The sequence below is a fragment of the Orycteropus afer genome, unplaced genomic scaffold (genome assembly GCF_000298275.1).
Source record: "Orycteropus afer afer isolate SDZICR_OR568_19922 unplaced genomic scaffold, OryAfe1.0 scaffold00270, whole genome shotgun sequence".
NCBI lineage: Eukaryota > Metazoa > Chordata > Mammalia > Tubulidentata > Orycteropodidae > Orycteropus > Orycteropus afer.
The window spans coordinates 4,640,078-4,653,489 of NW_006921857.1; positions in this window are offsets into that span (position 1 = coordinate 4,640,078).

Consider the following 13,412-nt stretch of genomic DNA (forward strand, 5'->3'; position numbering starts at 1 on the left):
AAAAAAAAAAGCAAAACAAACAAAAAATAAAAAAACAGCTTTGTAGAGATAAAAAAATAATAAGAAGAATAGCAGCAGTAGATACTTTGCCTCTAAAATTCTGATCAATTTTTCTTCATTTTCTCTTTTAAATACATATAATGTCTTTTAAACTTCCTTATTCTCTAAGTGTGCAGGAACTGAATTACCTCTCTTGAAATATACTTTGTCTTTTACCATTCTTGTTTATTTAAAATATCACTACTGTATATTTACACCGCTTTTTACTTCAGGGGGAGTTCTAGTGGTGTAGTGCCTAAGGCATTTGACTGCTAACCAGAAGGCTGGCAGTTCAGACCCACCAGCTACTCCTTGGAAGGAAGGTTGGGTAATCTACTTCCGTAGTGATACTGCCTCGGAAACCCAAGGAGGGGTCTCTATGAGTCAGATCTGATTCCATGGCAGTGAGTTTACTTCAGGAGAAATATAAATAATAATATAAGTCACATTTCTGTAGTATTTTATGGGAGCTCTAGTGGCATAGTGCCTAAGGCTTTTGACTGCTAACCAGAAGGATGGTTGTTCAAACCAAACAGCCATTCCTTGGAAGGAAGATTGGGCAATCTACTTCCGTAGAGATATCACCTTGGAAACCCAAAGAGGGGTCACTATGAGTCAGAATCACCTGGATGGCAGTGAGTTTGGTTTTTTGGTTTGGTAGTATTTTATACTCATGAAAGCATTTCATGCACATCTTCTCCTTTGATCTACATGACAATCTTGGGAATGATCCACAAGTATATTTTTCATTTTAAAATGAATAAACATAATGTTAAATTGTATACTAATGTACGTACACCACCTATCTTAAGATTTTAACTTTTATAAGAACTTTTTGTGAAACTATACCTTTGCCCCATCTCTCCCCTCAAGAAAAAAAAAAAAAAGTGTCTAATAGAGGGAACATCAGGCCTTCATCAGAAACAAGTAACAGAGCCATTTTGGAATCATTACAGCCAGTTGAGTTGGTAGCCTACTGTGATCACCATCTAAAATCATTATGGATTAACTTTAAAATAAATATTCTTTACTCCAATTTATGTTTTAAATTTTTCCCTGTGCATGTTATCTAGGGAAAATGTAGCATATGATGAAAGAGGAGGCTGAGTAATCAGGCCTAGCCCTCCCGGAGAATCTTTGGGTGTTAAGCAAAATTTAACATTACTTTGTTCCAAAATATAGGTACAAAAATATCATAAAACCAACTCCAAAACCTCCATTTCCCTGAAAAAGTTTCATATTGTCTCTCTTCAAAATTTGGATCACATATACTCATTTTAAAAATCAGAATTGCTAAAAATGTTATTTCTTCCTATGGCAACATCCAAGGAGAAATTTAAAAACTCTTCAAACTTTACTAGTCAAATGAATCAACATTCCTTGTTTACATAGCAGTACAGTCAGTAGAATATTAAGCATATGCCTATTCGGATTGTACCTATCTTGGAAATTATTTTTAACAGATATTAAATTTATGATTATATAATACAGATTACCTGACATGTAAGTATATGTCTACTTATATATATATCACATATGATAGTAAATATATATTTCTAAATATATTTAAGTAAATTGATAGAACCACTAAGCTGCCTTTTCTTAGATGAGGCTTAGCAAAATGGTATGTACTTTATTTCCTCAAAGGAGCTATATGCCATTTTTGAATTTTATTCTGATGACCAGTTTCTATTTTAAATACCTATTTCTTTTCCTACAGCTAACTTTTCATTCCTTTAGCTGGGAGACACCAATGCTTGAAATACCTTTTAACATTCATACTTCCTCTCTCAGTGGTTTCACTTTCCTTCCTTTTCCTTTCTCAGGTGTTCAGTTTCTCTACTCTCAGGTCTTTCCATACGCTCCCCTCCCCTTTCCTTCCTTCTGGTTGATATTCTGAGTGAGAGTTGTCTGTTACCAAAAACCAGAACGAGAAAACATGTTCATATACTATACTTTATGGCTACTTTGCCACTGCTGCTCCTCTTCCACCTCTCCTACCCCCTTTTCCATCTCTTTTCTACTTCCATTCCCCTCCTTTATCTATGTGGTGATTAACTCGCTTTCTCTGTTCCTTCTTCCTTTGATAATTTCTTGTAATAGCTACTGGAATTCTTTCAATCATTATTAATTTCTTATCCTTCCAGGTGATAGTCACTGTGAGAGTTGGAGCTGTGTGTCAACATGTCAGGACCACAAATCTGTGTGGTTTAAGCCGTTGTGATGTGGGTTGTTCCAATGATGGGATCAGATGTATATGTTTTGAGCAGCCAATCCATAGAAAGGGAGTTTTGCTAGGAGTGTGGCCTGCTTCCAGTGTATTTATGGACATCCTGGGAAAAGAGATACTCTTCTGTGGATCAAGATTCTGCCTACAACTGTCTGTGAGTGAACAATCCACCATTTGGCCTGGAGATCTTGGATTCGTCATTCGTTGGAGTCAACAGCCAGTACACTGCCTGCCAACCTTGAGCTCCTCAGCCCCTGCAGCTGCATGAGTTGGCAAAAGCCTCCAGCTTGACGTTTGATCCAAGAACTTGGGACTTGCCAGCTTCTATAAGAGTGTGAACAATTTTCCTAAGATAAATTTCTCTTTCTCTCTCTCTATAAGCTTTACTGGTTTTCTTTCTCTAGAGAAACCAGTCTAACACATTTGGTACCAGGAGTGGGATCTCAGGTCAAGGACACACTCCACTCCTGTTCCCACATTTTACATATCTGTCAGAGCAGCACCACACTCTCTTGGTACCATACTCAGTTTGAGGGTAAATGTAAAAATATACAATCATTGTTAAAAAGAAGCACAGATAATTTGAGACACTAGGTAAAGGTCACTCTCCAGTTAATATTGGAGCTTAGACTAGAGTCTGGTGTCCTCACTCCCAGGAAATTTCAGGGTTCTCTCATACATCTTCAATATTATGGGTCACTATAGTAGATTCTGGCTTGTCACTGTGAAAATCCACATTAGAACAGGGTGCCTTTGCTTTTGGTGAGAACTCAATACTATATGCTAGAAGATAATTATCCTTTCATGGAAAAAAAAGTAATTGTGAATATTATCAATATCTATCTATCATGTACCTATATATAAAGTTCACAGAGACAAAGATACTTTATACATTATGCTCCAGGGTCCTGTGAAAATGATTCAAAAGAAAAATCCACCAGCACATAAAATTGGTCAATGTAATTGGGAATGATTAACTCAAAAAGAGGAAGAGTTAGAAGGGATATGATAGCTGCTTTTAAATAGCTAAAATGTTTTTAAATGGAATAGTAATTAAATAAATACATATATTTTCAGAAAGTGGTACTTGAACCAAAAGTCAAAGCACATTTTTTACCACTATAAAAAAAGTCAGAGTATATATATATTTAATTACACAATTTTCTTTCCTTTATACTTATTATAGCCTTCTTCTATGGCTGAGCTACTCTAAGTGAAAAGACTATTTTTCTCCATCCTATGGGATATTTTATCATGTAAGTCCTTCAGACCTGGCTTGATATATTAAATGGAACCTAAATGAATTTATGAAGGTGGTGCTGTGGTTAAAGCATCAGGCTGCTAAGCAGAATGTCATTGGTTCAAACCCACTTCCGCTCCATGGGAGAAAGATGACAGTCTGCTTCTGCAAATATTTACAGCCTGGAAACCCTATGGGGCACTGCTACTCTTCTTATAGGGTAAGTATGAGTCAGGGAATTGACTCGATGGCAGTGGGTTCAAATGAATTTATTAATTCTGCTATTTGTGTTTCTTGACTGGAATGACTCTGTGCCCCAAGGGACATTGTCAGTGTCAGTATTTATTTTTAGTTATTATGTTTGGGGAGGATGTCAGTTGGTAGAGGCCAGGGATGCTGCTGAACATCTACAGTGCAAAGGACTGTCTCTTACAACAAAGAATCATCCAGTCCAACAATATGAGGAACCTTAGTCTATCAAGACTATAGCCTATTTTGCAATTTTAAACTTAATTAGTCCTGCTGCTTAATCCAATTTTGCATGTCAGAAACCAAATACCACTTCATTCTTCTCTTCATACTTTCTGTGAAATCTTTACTATTACTTTCCCTTTGTAGCAGTTGGGTATTTGGGGCCAGCTTGATGACAATGTTATAATCAGAAAGGCAAGGATAAAAGTGTATTTCAAAATTTTAAAATATGACCCTTGTTATAAATAGTAGCAAATGGCTTCTTAGTATGGTTGTATGCTATTTTCTATTAATTTAAATTCCTTTATCACTATATTTCTCCTTTCCCTGACCTGCATCCAAGCAAGTATCTAGATCTATCTTTTATTGCTTTAAAGGAACTATAAGCAGTATGCAAGTATTCTGACATATTAAAAGTTCAAACCATTAGGAGAACTTAAAAGGACAATCCCCAGTGTTTGAGGCATAATAGTTTGCAGTCAGATATGAGGAGAGAGATATATTGGGGCCGTGTGGTTTTGGCAGCGTGGGTAAAAAGGCAGAAGACCATAAAGAAAAGTGTCTGATGGATACATACTGCAGCTATGGCATACAGAGCAGAGGTTCAGTAATTCTGAATGGATAGTTTAGAGAGGTACAATGGTCATCCCAGTGGCAATCTATATTGAGAAACAGTTAATGAACCCATGTCCCCTATGTCACATCAAACCTGCTGCAAACACAGAGAGATAAAGTTCCCAAGAATGACCTAATTTGACATAATGAGGGCACAGGGAAATCAATTTATTTGTTGCATAAAATAAAGAAAATTCTTATTCTCACCTATGGATTTGGAATTTGTTTCCATTACAAGACAGCTGTAATCAGTTGGCCACCACTGAGAAGTGTATAAGAAAAAAAAAAAAAATTTACCCAATGCAATACAGCATTTGATGTCTTGACTGCTGCTTTTATGGGGTGTTGATTATGGATCCAAGTAAAATGAAATCTTTGACAACTTTAATATTTTCTCTGTTTATCCTGATGTTGCTAATTGGTCCAGTTGTAAGGATTTTTGACTTTTTGTGTTGAGGTGTAATACATACTGAAGGCTGTTGTTCTGGTTACCTAGTGCTGCTCTGGCAAGAATATACCACAAATGGGATGGCTTGAACAAACAGGAGTTTATTCTCTTACAGTTTGGAGGCTTTAAGTCTGAGTTCAAAGTGCCAGGCTCTAAGGACTAGGTGAAAGCCCCTCAACCTTGGACTTCAGCTCTGCCTCCTGCTCCCGCACTGCTGAAGTTGGAGGCTTTTCTTAACTCAGCTGCTGGCTGCTGAGGCTGACAAGCCCAAGGTTGACAAATAATAAGGCACAGTCCTGATATTACCAAACCACATGTCAGGCCATTAATTCAAGTCCATTAAAAGTCCCAAGATTGGCAGAGCATGGCAGGCTGCTGGACAATGACTCAACAACATCCAGAATTCAAGTGTGCCATAAGCTAGTGCCTGTTTGCCAAAGCTTCTCCTTATATACAGGAAGCAGACTACATCCTTAAGGCAGCCACTCAGCTGCTCACAGTAGATTCCACCATGGAGTTGATTACAAGTCTCATCATGGGGAATACTACATCCAGCTGCCCAGCCACTCAACCAGGCCCAGCCAAGTTGACACACAAACTCAATTACCATAGCTGTAATTTGTCATCTTTATCAGTAGGTATTTCAAGCCATCTTCACTTTCAGCAAGCGAGGTTATGTTATCTGCATATTGCATGTTGTTAATGAGTCTTCCTCCAATCCTGATACTGCATTCTTCTTCATATAGTCCAGCTTCTTGGGTTATTTGGTCAGCAGAGGTAAGGCATTTGGTAAGGCATTTGTCTACAGTTCAAACCCACCAGCTACTCTGTGGGAGGAAGATGAGGCAGTCTACTTCTATAAAGTTTTACAGCTTTGGAAATCCTATGAAGTTTGCTATGAGTCAGAATTGATTCAGTGGCAGGGGTAAGCAGATTGAGTAAGTATGGTGAAAGAATACAACTCTGATGCACACCATTCTTGATTTTAAACTACACAGTACCTCTTTGTTCTGTTTGAACTACTGCTCCTTGCTCTATGTACAGGTTCCTCATGAGCACAATTAAGTGCTCTGGAATTCCCATTCTTTGCAATTTTATCCATAATTTGTTATGATATGGTTTTGCATAGTCGATAAAACACAGGTAAATATCTTTCTGGTATTATTTGCTGTTAGCTAAGATCCATCTGGTATCAGCAATGATATCCTTCATTCCTGTGATAGTTGGGGTTGTGTGTCAACTTGGCTGGACCACAATTCTGAGTGGTTTAAGCAGTTGTGATGTGGTTATTCCCACGATGAGATTGCATGTATATGCTTTGAGCAGCCAATCCACGAAAGGGAGTTTCCCTAAGGGTGTGTCCTGCTTCCAATATATATATGGATATCCTGGGGAAAAGAGACTTTCTTCTGTGGATCTGGATCCTGTTGTGCTGCCTACAACTGTCTGTGAGTGAACGTCCACCATTCTGCCTGTTGATCTTGGATTTGTCTTCTGCTGAAGTCAACAGCCAGTATACTGTCTGCTAAACTTGAGCTTGTCAGCCCCTGAAGCTGCATGAGTCAGGAAAATCCTCCAGTTTGACGTTTGATCCAGGCACTTGAGACTTGGCAACTTCTATAAGGGTGTGAGCCATTTTCCTGAGATAAATTTCTCTCTCTTTCTCTCTCTCAAAGCTTTACAGGTTTTGTTTCTCTAGAGAACTCAGCCTGACACATTTGGTACTGAGAGTGGTTCTAGCGAGACAAAATCATAAGGATAAGCTTCCTGAATTTGTTCTCATCAATTCTGTTTTGGTTCTCTAATTTGATTAATCATAAAGAGACTGGTGACTCTGCTTCCATTAGTAAAGAGGGCCCTGCTAATCCATGGCATGAGGTGGCAACATTAATATGCAAAACAGCACCACCAATACATCAAGTATTTTTGACAAGTGAGGTTGTGGGTGATCGCATATTTGATACTTGTCTGCAATTTTGTCAGCATGAGGAGTATAAGTAAGCTGGTTGGTTAGTCCTACTTATGCTGGACAAAATGATGAAAGAGCGAGATGAGTTCAGGGCTGCTAAGTCACAGCTCAAGCACCACATAAAAGACTTAGACATTTCCAGTTAGTTCCTGAAAGAAAGCCTTATTTCTCCTAGTAACAGAGCTGATATTGTTGAAAACCAAGCCCAGAGGCTTATTGTAAGGGTGGCTAAATTACAATGGAAATTGAATTGCCAATCCAGAATGGTGTCTGAAGTTAAAGTGAGGGCATTGATTGGGAAAAAATGGGATCCTGAAACCTGGGAGGGGACATATAGACAGACAGTCAGGAAGATGAGAATGTGGAATGCTTCATGCCAACAGCAGCATCTCTCCCATCTGTGGAGATTACTATAAAACCATTATCCCCTCTACCTCCATTTGATGGGATTAACTCAACTGTTCCTGCTGGGTCATTGCCTGAGGTAGATGCCATAGAAGACATTGCTGAATGTTCTCAGGAACTGCCCCAACCACCAATTGTTGCTGCTAGACCTATAACTAAACTTAAGTCCAAGTGAGCCCCAAAAGGTGAAACACAAAGTGTTACTGAGGAAGTAGTATGTTACACCTGAAAAGACCTACTTAATTTTGCTACCATGTACAGGCAGAAACCTGGAGAATCTGTGTGTGGATAATTATTAAGGGTGTGCGATAATGGTGCAAGCAAGGTAACATTGGATTGATCTGAATTTGTTGATTTAGACCCACTAAGTGCAGGTTTTTCATTCAATCTTTCAGCTTGAGAGGTTAGGAAAAGATCTAATTGTTTGTTTGTTTGGCTTCCTGAAGCATGGATTATGTGGTGGCCTACCTTAAGGAAGATGAGGCAATCTACTTCCATAGTGATACTGCCTCGGAAACCCAAGGAGGGGTCGCTATGAGTCGGGTTCGACTCAACAGCACATGACAACAACAACAAAACCTTAAGTTAAGTTGAAGTACCAAACCTGCCTTGGTATAATGTAGAAGAAGGTATCCAGAGGTTTAGGGAAATTGGTATGTTAGAATGGATGTACCATATTAGACCCATAAATCCAGAAATGAAGAGCCCAGAAAACACACCTTTTACCACTACAGTGAAGAACAAATTTGTGAAGGGAGCCCCAGCATCCTTGAAGACTTCTGTGATTGCTATTTTATGTAAGCTGGATTTGACAGTGGAAACTGCCTTAATTGGAACTAAGACACTTAACTACAATGGGGTTGATTGGACCCTGTGGTAGTAAGGGCCAAGTGGCAGCAGTTAATCCACAAAGACAAGGTGGGCGTGGTTATCATAATGGACAGCAGAGTCAAAACAGTAATAAGAATACTTTGACTCATGTGGAATTATGGCATTGGCTACTTAGACATGGTGTTCCTAGGAGTGAAACACATGGGAAACCTACTAAATATTTATTTGACCTGTATGGACAGAAGAATTCTAGGTCACCTGAACAGCAGTTTAGATTGAATAGCCAGAATACAGAATCACGGCCCCTCAATCAATTCCCAGATTGAGTCAGTTGACACACCCACAACCCCTTCTCTATCTAGTAGTCAGAGTGTTCTTTGTGAAATATGTTAGATATGTAATTCTCCTCAAAATTCTTCAATGGTTTCCCTTATCTCTCATAATAAAATTCATATTCCATTCCTCCTTCTGTTAGGCTACACATGATAAGTACCCCCATCCCCTTTGACCCCTTCTCCTACCACTCTCATTATCTCTTAATGTATTTTAATGACATTGGCTTCCTTGCTCTTCATGAATGGCAGCAAACATGTTTTTCCAGAATGTTCTTCCTCTCAATATCCACACAGCTTGTACAGCTTGTGTCTTCATTTTTTATGTCTGTATCCAATGACAATTTATCAGAAAGACTAGCCTTCACTATCCTTTATAAAATAGCAACATTCCCTCTTCCAACTTGATATCTCTATCCTGCTTACTATGCTTAATTTCTTAATTGTTTATTTATTATCATTTACCTTCCCACTGCTGGAATGAAAGTTCCATAAAGGCATAGCTGTTTTTTCTTTATTGTTGTCGTTCATTACTATATCTTCAATACCTAGAACAACACCTGGTACAAAGTAAGAACTCAAGAAAAATTTTTGAATGAATAAGTGAATTTTGTTATTACTGCAAGTTAACATTTTAATAACCATGACCCTTAAATTTATTAAGTGTAATAAGAAAGCATTGTATAATATAGAGTCTTGAAATTAAACTCTGCTTTGTAATTCAATTCTCCCTTGAACAGAATTGGTATTTTTGTGATACCATTCTCCTAGAGGAATACTTTCTTGTGTGAGACAATTTTTGAAGATAAACATAATAAAATATTGATTAAATTCTTTCAAATTGAATTAAAATCTTTTTATACTGTATAGCTACATAATGTGAAGATGGTATACTATTCCAGCATAGCAGTAGTCCTCACTGATTCACTGTTTTAGAGAACTTTTGTGCAACAATCTGGCATCAGTAAATATTTACTTAGTTGAGTCATAAAAGAAAAATATTTGACAGTCATTTTTACTTAACCATCTTTATAAGTCGTCTTATCAAGCTACAGCGAAGCTAGAATTAGGGCTATGACAAGACTCTCAATATTAGATTCCCGTTTTAGGAACTCTGGGTTCTTAGAGTATTTGAGGGTCCCCAGATGCCTCTCTCAGATCATTGCTCTTTGAGTGAAAAAAGAAAAGAAAAAAAAAGCAAAATATCAACACTAAGTGAAAATTAAGTATCAGTAAGTTTCATTTTCCTTTGTTCTTCTCACACCATAGTGACTACAGTGTATTGACTGCCTTCTGGCATTTGAGCTCTGGGTGACTCTCAAGTCTGCTGGAGTATTGCAGGCTTCCCTGTCATCATGGTGTGATCCTCCCAAGTCGATTTAGGGCTGCAGACCATGACTTCCACTCTCATCACATGCCCTGTTTGTGCTTGTTCAGGGGGTACCTGTCATCCTGCTATGACAGTCTGTTCTGCCCTGCTCCTCTATCCCTGTGCCACCATCTCTGCTGTTTCTTTGCTATCAGTAGTTCCTGAACTCTGGTTACCGACAGCTTGCCAACAGTACACTCTGTGCCCTTGTCATCTCTAGCTATCACACCTGCTGCTGCCACCTGTTCCGGTACTTTGCCAACATCTCCCCTACTGCCTTCAGTGCTGGCCATGCTCCTTCAGGGGGAGGAAGGATTTTTTCTAATCAGTGGCTGCTGCTGGACAATGACACAACTAAACAGTGACATCTGGGAAATATCATGTCATCTGTCCTTGAGATGGTTTCTACTCTCATTATTGCCAAGATATTAACCACTGAATTTTAAGGTTGGCTGTGTTTACTGTTGCAAGAATACGTTCTTTTCCTGGCTTTCTAAGAACTGCAATAGCTACCAAAATAAAATTTAGCCATCAATTAAAACCATTCCATTAAGTTTTATACCTGAAGCTTTCTTCTTTGACTCTCATATCAAAATTTAGTTATGGGAGAGTGACAGAATAATATATTGTGGGTCGAATGTTGGTTTCAGCTCACTGATGTTAGCTAGGATCATAGAATTAAGTCTTAAACAGAGAACCCTATTATGTTTACAGGTAAATCTCCATTAAACATTTAGATTTTAAAGTGGATATTAAGTTTGTAAATGATCTGGAAGAAATTAATAATTAGAATATTGGCAACTATACTACAATATTCTGAATGAATAGTCCCATGACCTTCTGTTTCTCTGAAATGCCATAGGAGGGGAGGAAATAGAGTGGAGGATCAGCAAAAAAAAAGAAATAGCCTCAATGAGGTGGATTGACACAGTGGCTGGAATGATGCATCAAGCATAGCAAAGATTGTGAGGATGGCATAGGACTGGGCAGGGTTTTGTGCTGTTCCACATAGGGTAGCTATGAGTTGAAACTGACTCGACAGCAACTAACAACAACAGCAGCATCCCTTAGAAAGAAAATTATTGGTAAATTTGAATGTTTGTTATTGTATTGTTAGTAATGATGGTTAAAAAGAGCAAACAATTATTTAAAAAAACACACTGGAAACAAATGACTCTAAAACAAATTCTGTTTATGCATATCTATTGTACGGAATAGAAAGCAACTAGGTAAAAGAATGTGTTAGATCCATATATTATGATCTGGTCAAAGAGTGCTACCTTGGCATATCTTTATGTGAGAAAGTTACAACCATGTATATTATAAGATCCCATTTCTTTTAAAAAGAGGGAAAAGCATATATATATATTTGGGAGAATATATTTGTTGTTAGTTGCCATTGAGTCAGCAATAACTCCTCGTGACTTATGTATTTCAGAGTGAAATGTTGTCCAGTCCTGCACCATCTTTATGATCATTGATATGTTAGAGTCCACTGTTGTGCTGTGGTATAGTGCTATTCAACCTGGATGGTTTATCTTACAACACTATATTGGACAACATTCTGTTGTGATCCATAACTTTTGCACAGGTTAATTTTCAGATGTAGAGCACCAGACCTTTCTTCTTAGTTTGACTCAGTCTGGAAATTCCACTGAAACCGGTTCACTATGGATAACCATGGCTGGTATTCCAAATAGTTTCCAGCGTCATAGCAACATTACAAGTCACCACAGTACTGACGAACTGACAAATGGGTGATGGATATATTTCTAATAGCCTAGACAAAAGGCATGGAGGAATATCGTACACACTATTAATATTGATTATACATTTTTAAAATATATACATCTCTTTTATTTGTTTTAACAAGTTTTTATTCCTTTTTACATTTAATTATCTATTATAACAAAAATATGGAGCATCTTGTTTTAAAGTAAAGGTCAATTTATATTGCTTTATAACTGGGCATGAAATTGTAGTTGCTTTTAGGGTTTCTACTGGTTTGGAAATTATGTCCTCATCTCCCCAGTCACAGGGACAAACTTATACTTAAGGGCACCTTAGTTTTTATACCTGAGTCATTAAGGATCTTGTTAATAGTTATTCAACTCTAATAAAATATGGCAATGAGGTTTCTCATTTTTTAAGCACTTGCTTTATGTTTGGGTTGGAATTGGAGATAAATCTAAGTAAATGTTGTCAAAGAATTATAACTCCAAAAAATGTATAATTCTCCCAATTCTTCTGTTTCTATTCTAAACATTCCCATTTCTCTCAACCAAATGATATTCTCAGATGCTTTACAGGACGATTATATGTTATATGCTTTGGGAACATTTATCTGTACCTTTATTAAGGTAACCTAATATTACAATGAGGAAGCAAGACTGGACAATCTACTTCCATAAAGATTTACCACCTCGGAAACCCAATGGGGGTCTCTATGAGTCGGAATTGACTCAATGGAAGTGGATAATACTACAATGGACTTTTAGAAGTCTTGTCCCAAAACAGATTCATATTGAGATTGTGACAAACTAATAGCCCCAGCTATCTTACTTGTGTCTTGTATTTGTGAATGTGTTAACACAAACTATATAAGATTCTATATCATTTATCTTGTACTTGAGCAATGAATTTTTTTAAAAGCTTAAATGAAGGCTTTTACCATCATCCATTTTCACCTGGGTTATGTTCACTGTGTCAAACAAAATAAAATAGAATAGACATTGTATTTATCATATTATTATGGTTATGTGAAAAAAGCACCTACTTTTTTTTTAAGTGAAAAAACAGCTATTGACAGTGTGATTAGGTATTAGAATTATAGATGATTTGTTTTTCCCCTTACTTTTTTTTGTACTTTTAGAAATTTCTTTCATAATTTCTAAATGATAGGTCTTTAAGTTATTTTAATAAAAATTTTAAATAACCTTCACCTTGTTTGTTTGAAAAAATTATTTTCAACTTGTTGACATTTTGGACTCAGTGAATATGCAGTCAATGATTTAGGGCATCCAGAGATGTTCCAAGTATGGCAACATGTAATTAATAAGAGTTGCTAAACTGATGAACAAAGTAAAGCCAAGTAATTTTTTTTCCATATCCTGTGTACAGATGCATTATGAAGAGCTTTGTTAAATATCTTGTTGAACTCATGATTAAATTTTTGCCAACAAAGTTTCCAGAAATGTGGACCTACTGGCATTAGAATTGTTGGGCCTTACCTGGAGTTACTTCCCTTCATGGTTTGTCCAGTGATAGAGAAATACAGACAAACAATTGATTGCTATACTGTGACAGACTTTGGAATGGCACATTTTCAAATTAGGAAAAGAACTAGAAAATGCATCTGGGAGAAAAGACAACTGATAGGAATCTTGAAGGGTAAGTTTTAATGAGACAAAAGGAGTTAAGAAAGGTAAAGGAAAAGGAGTCAGGGTGATGAGAAAGAATATGA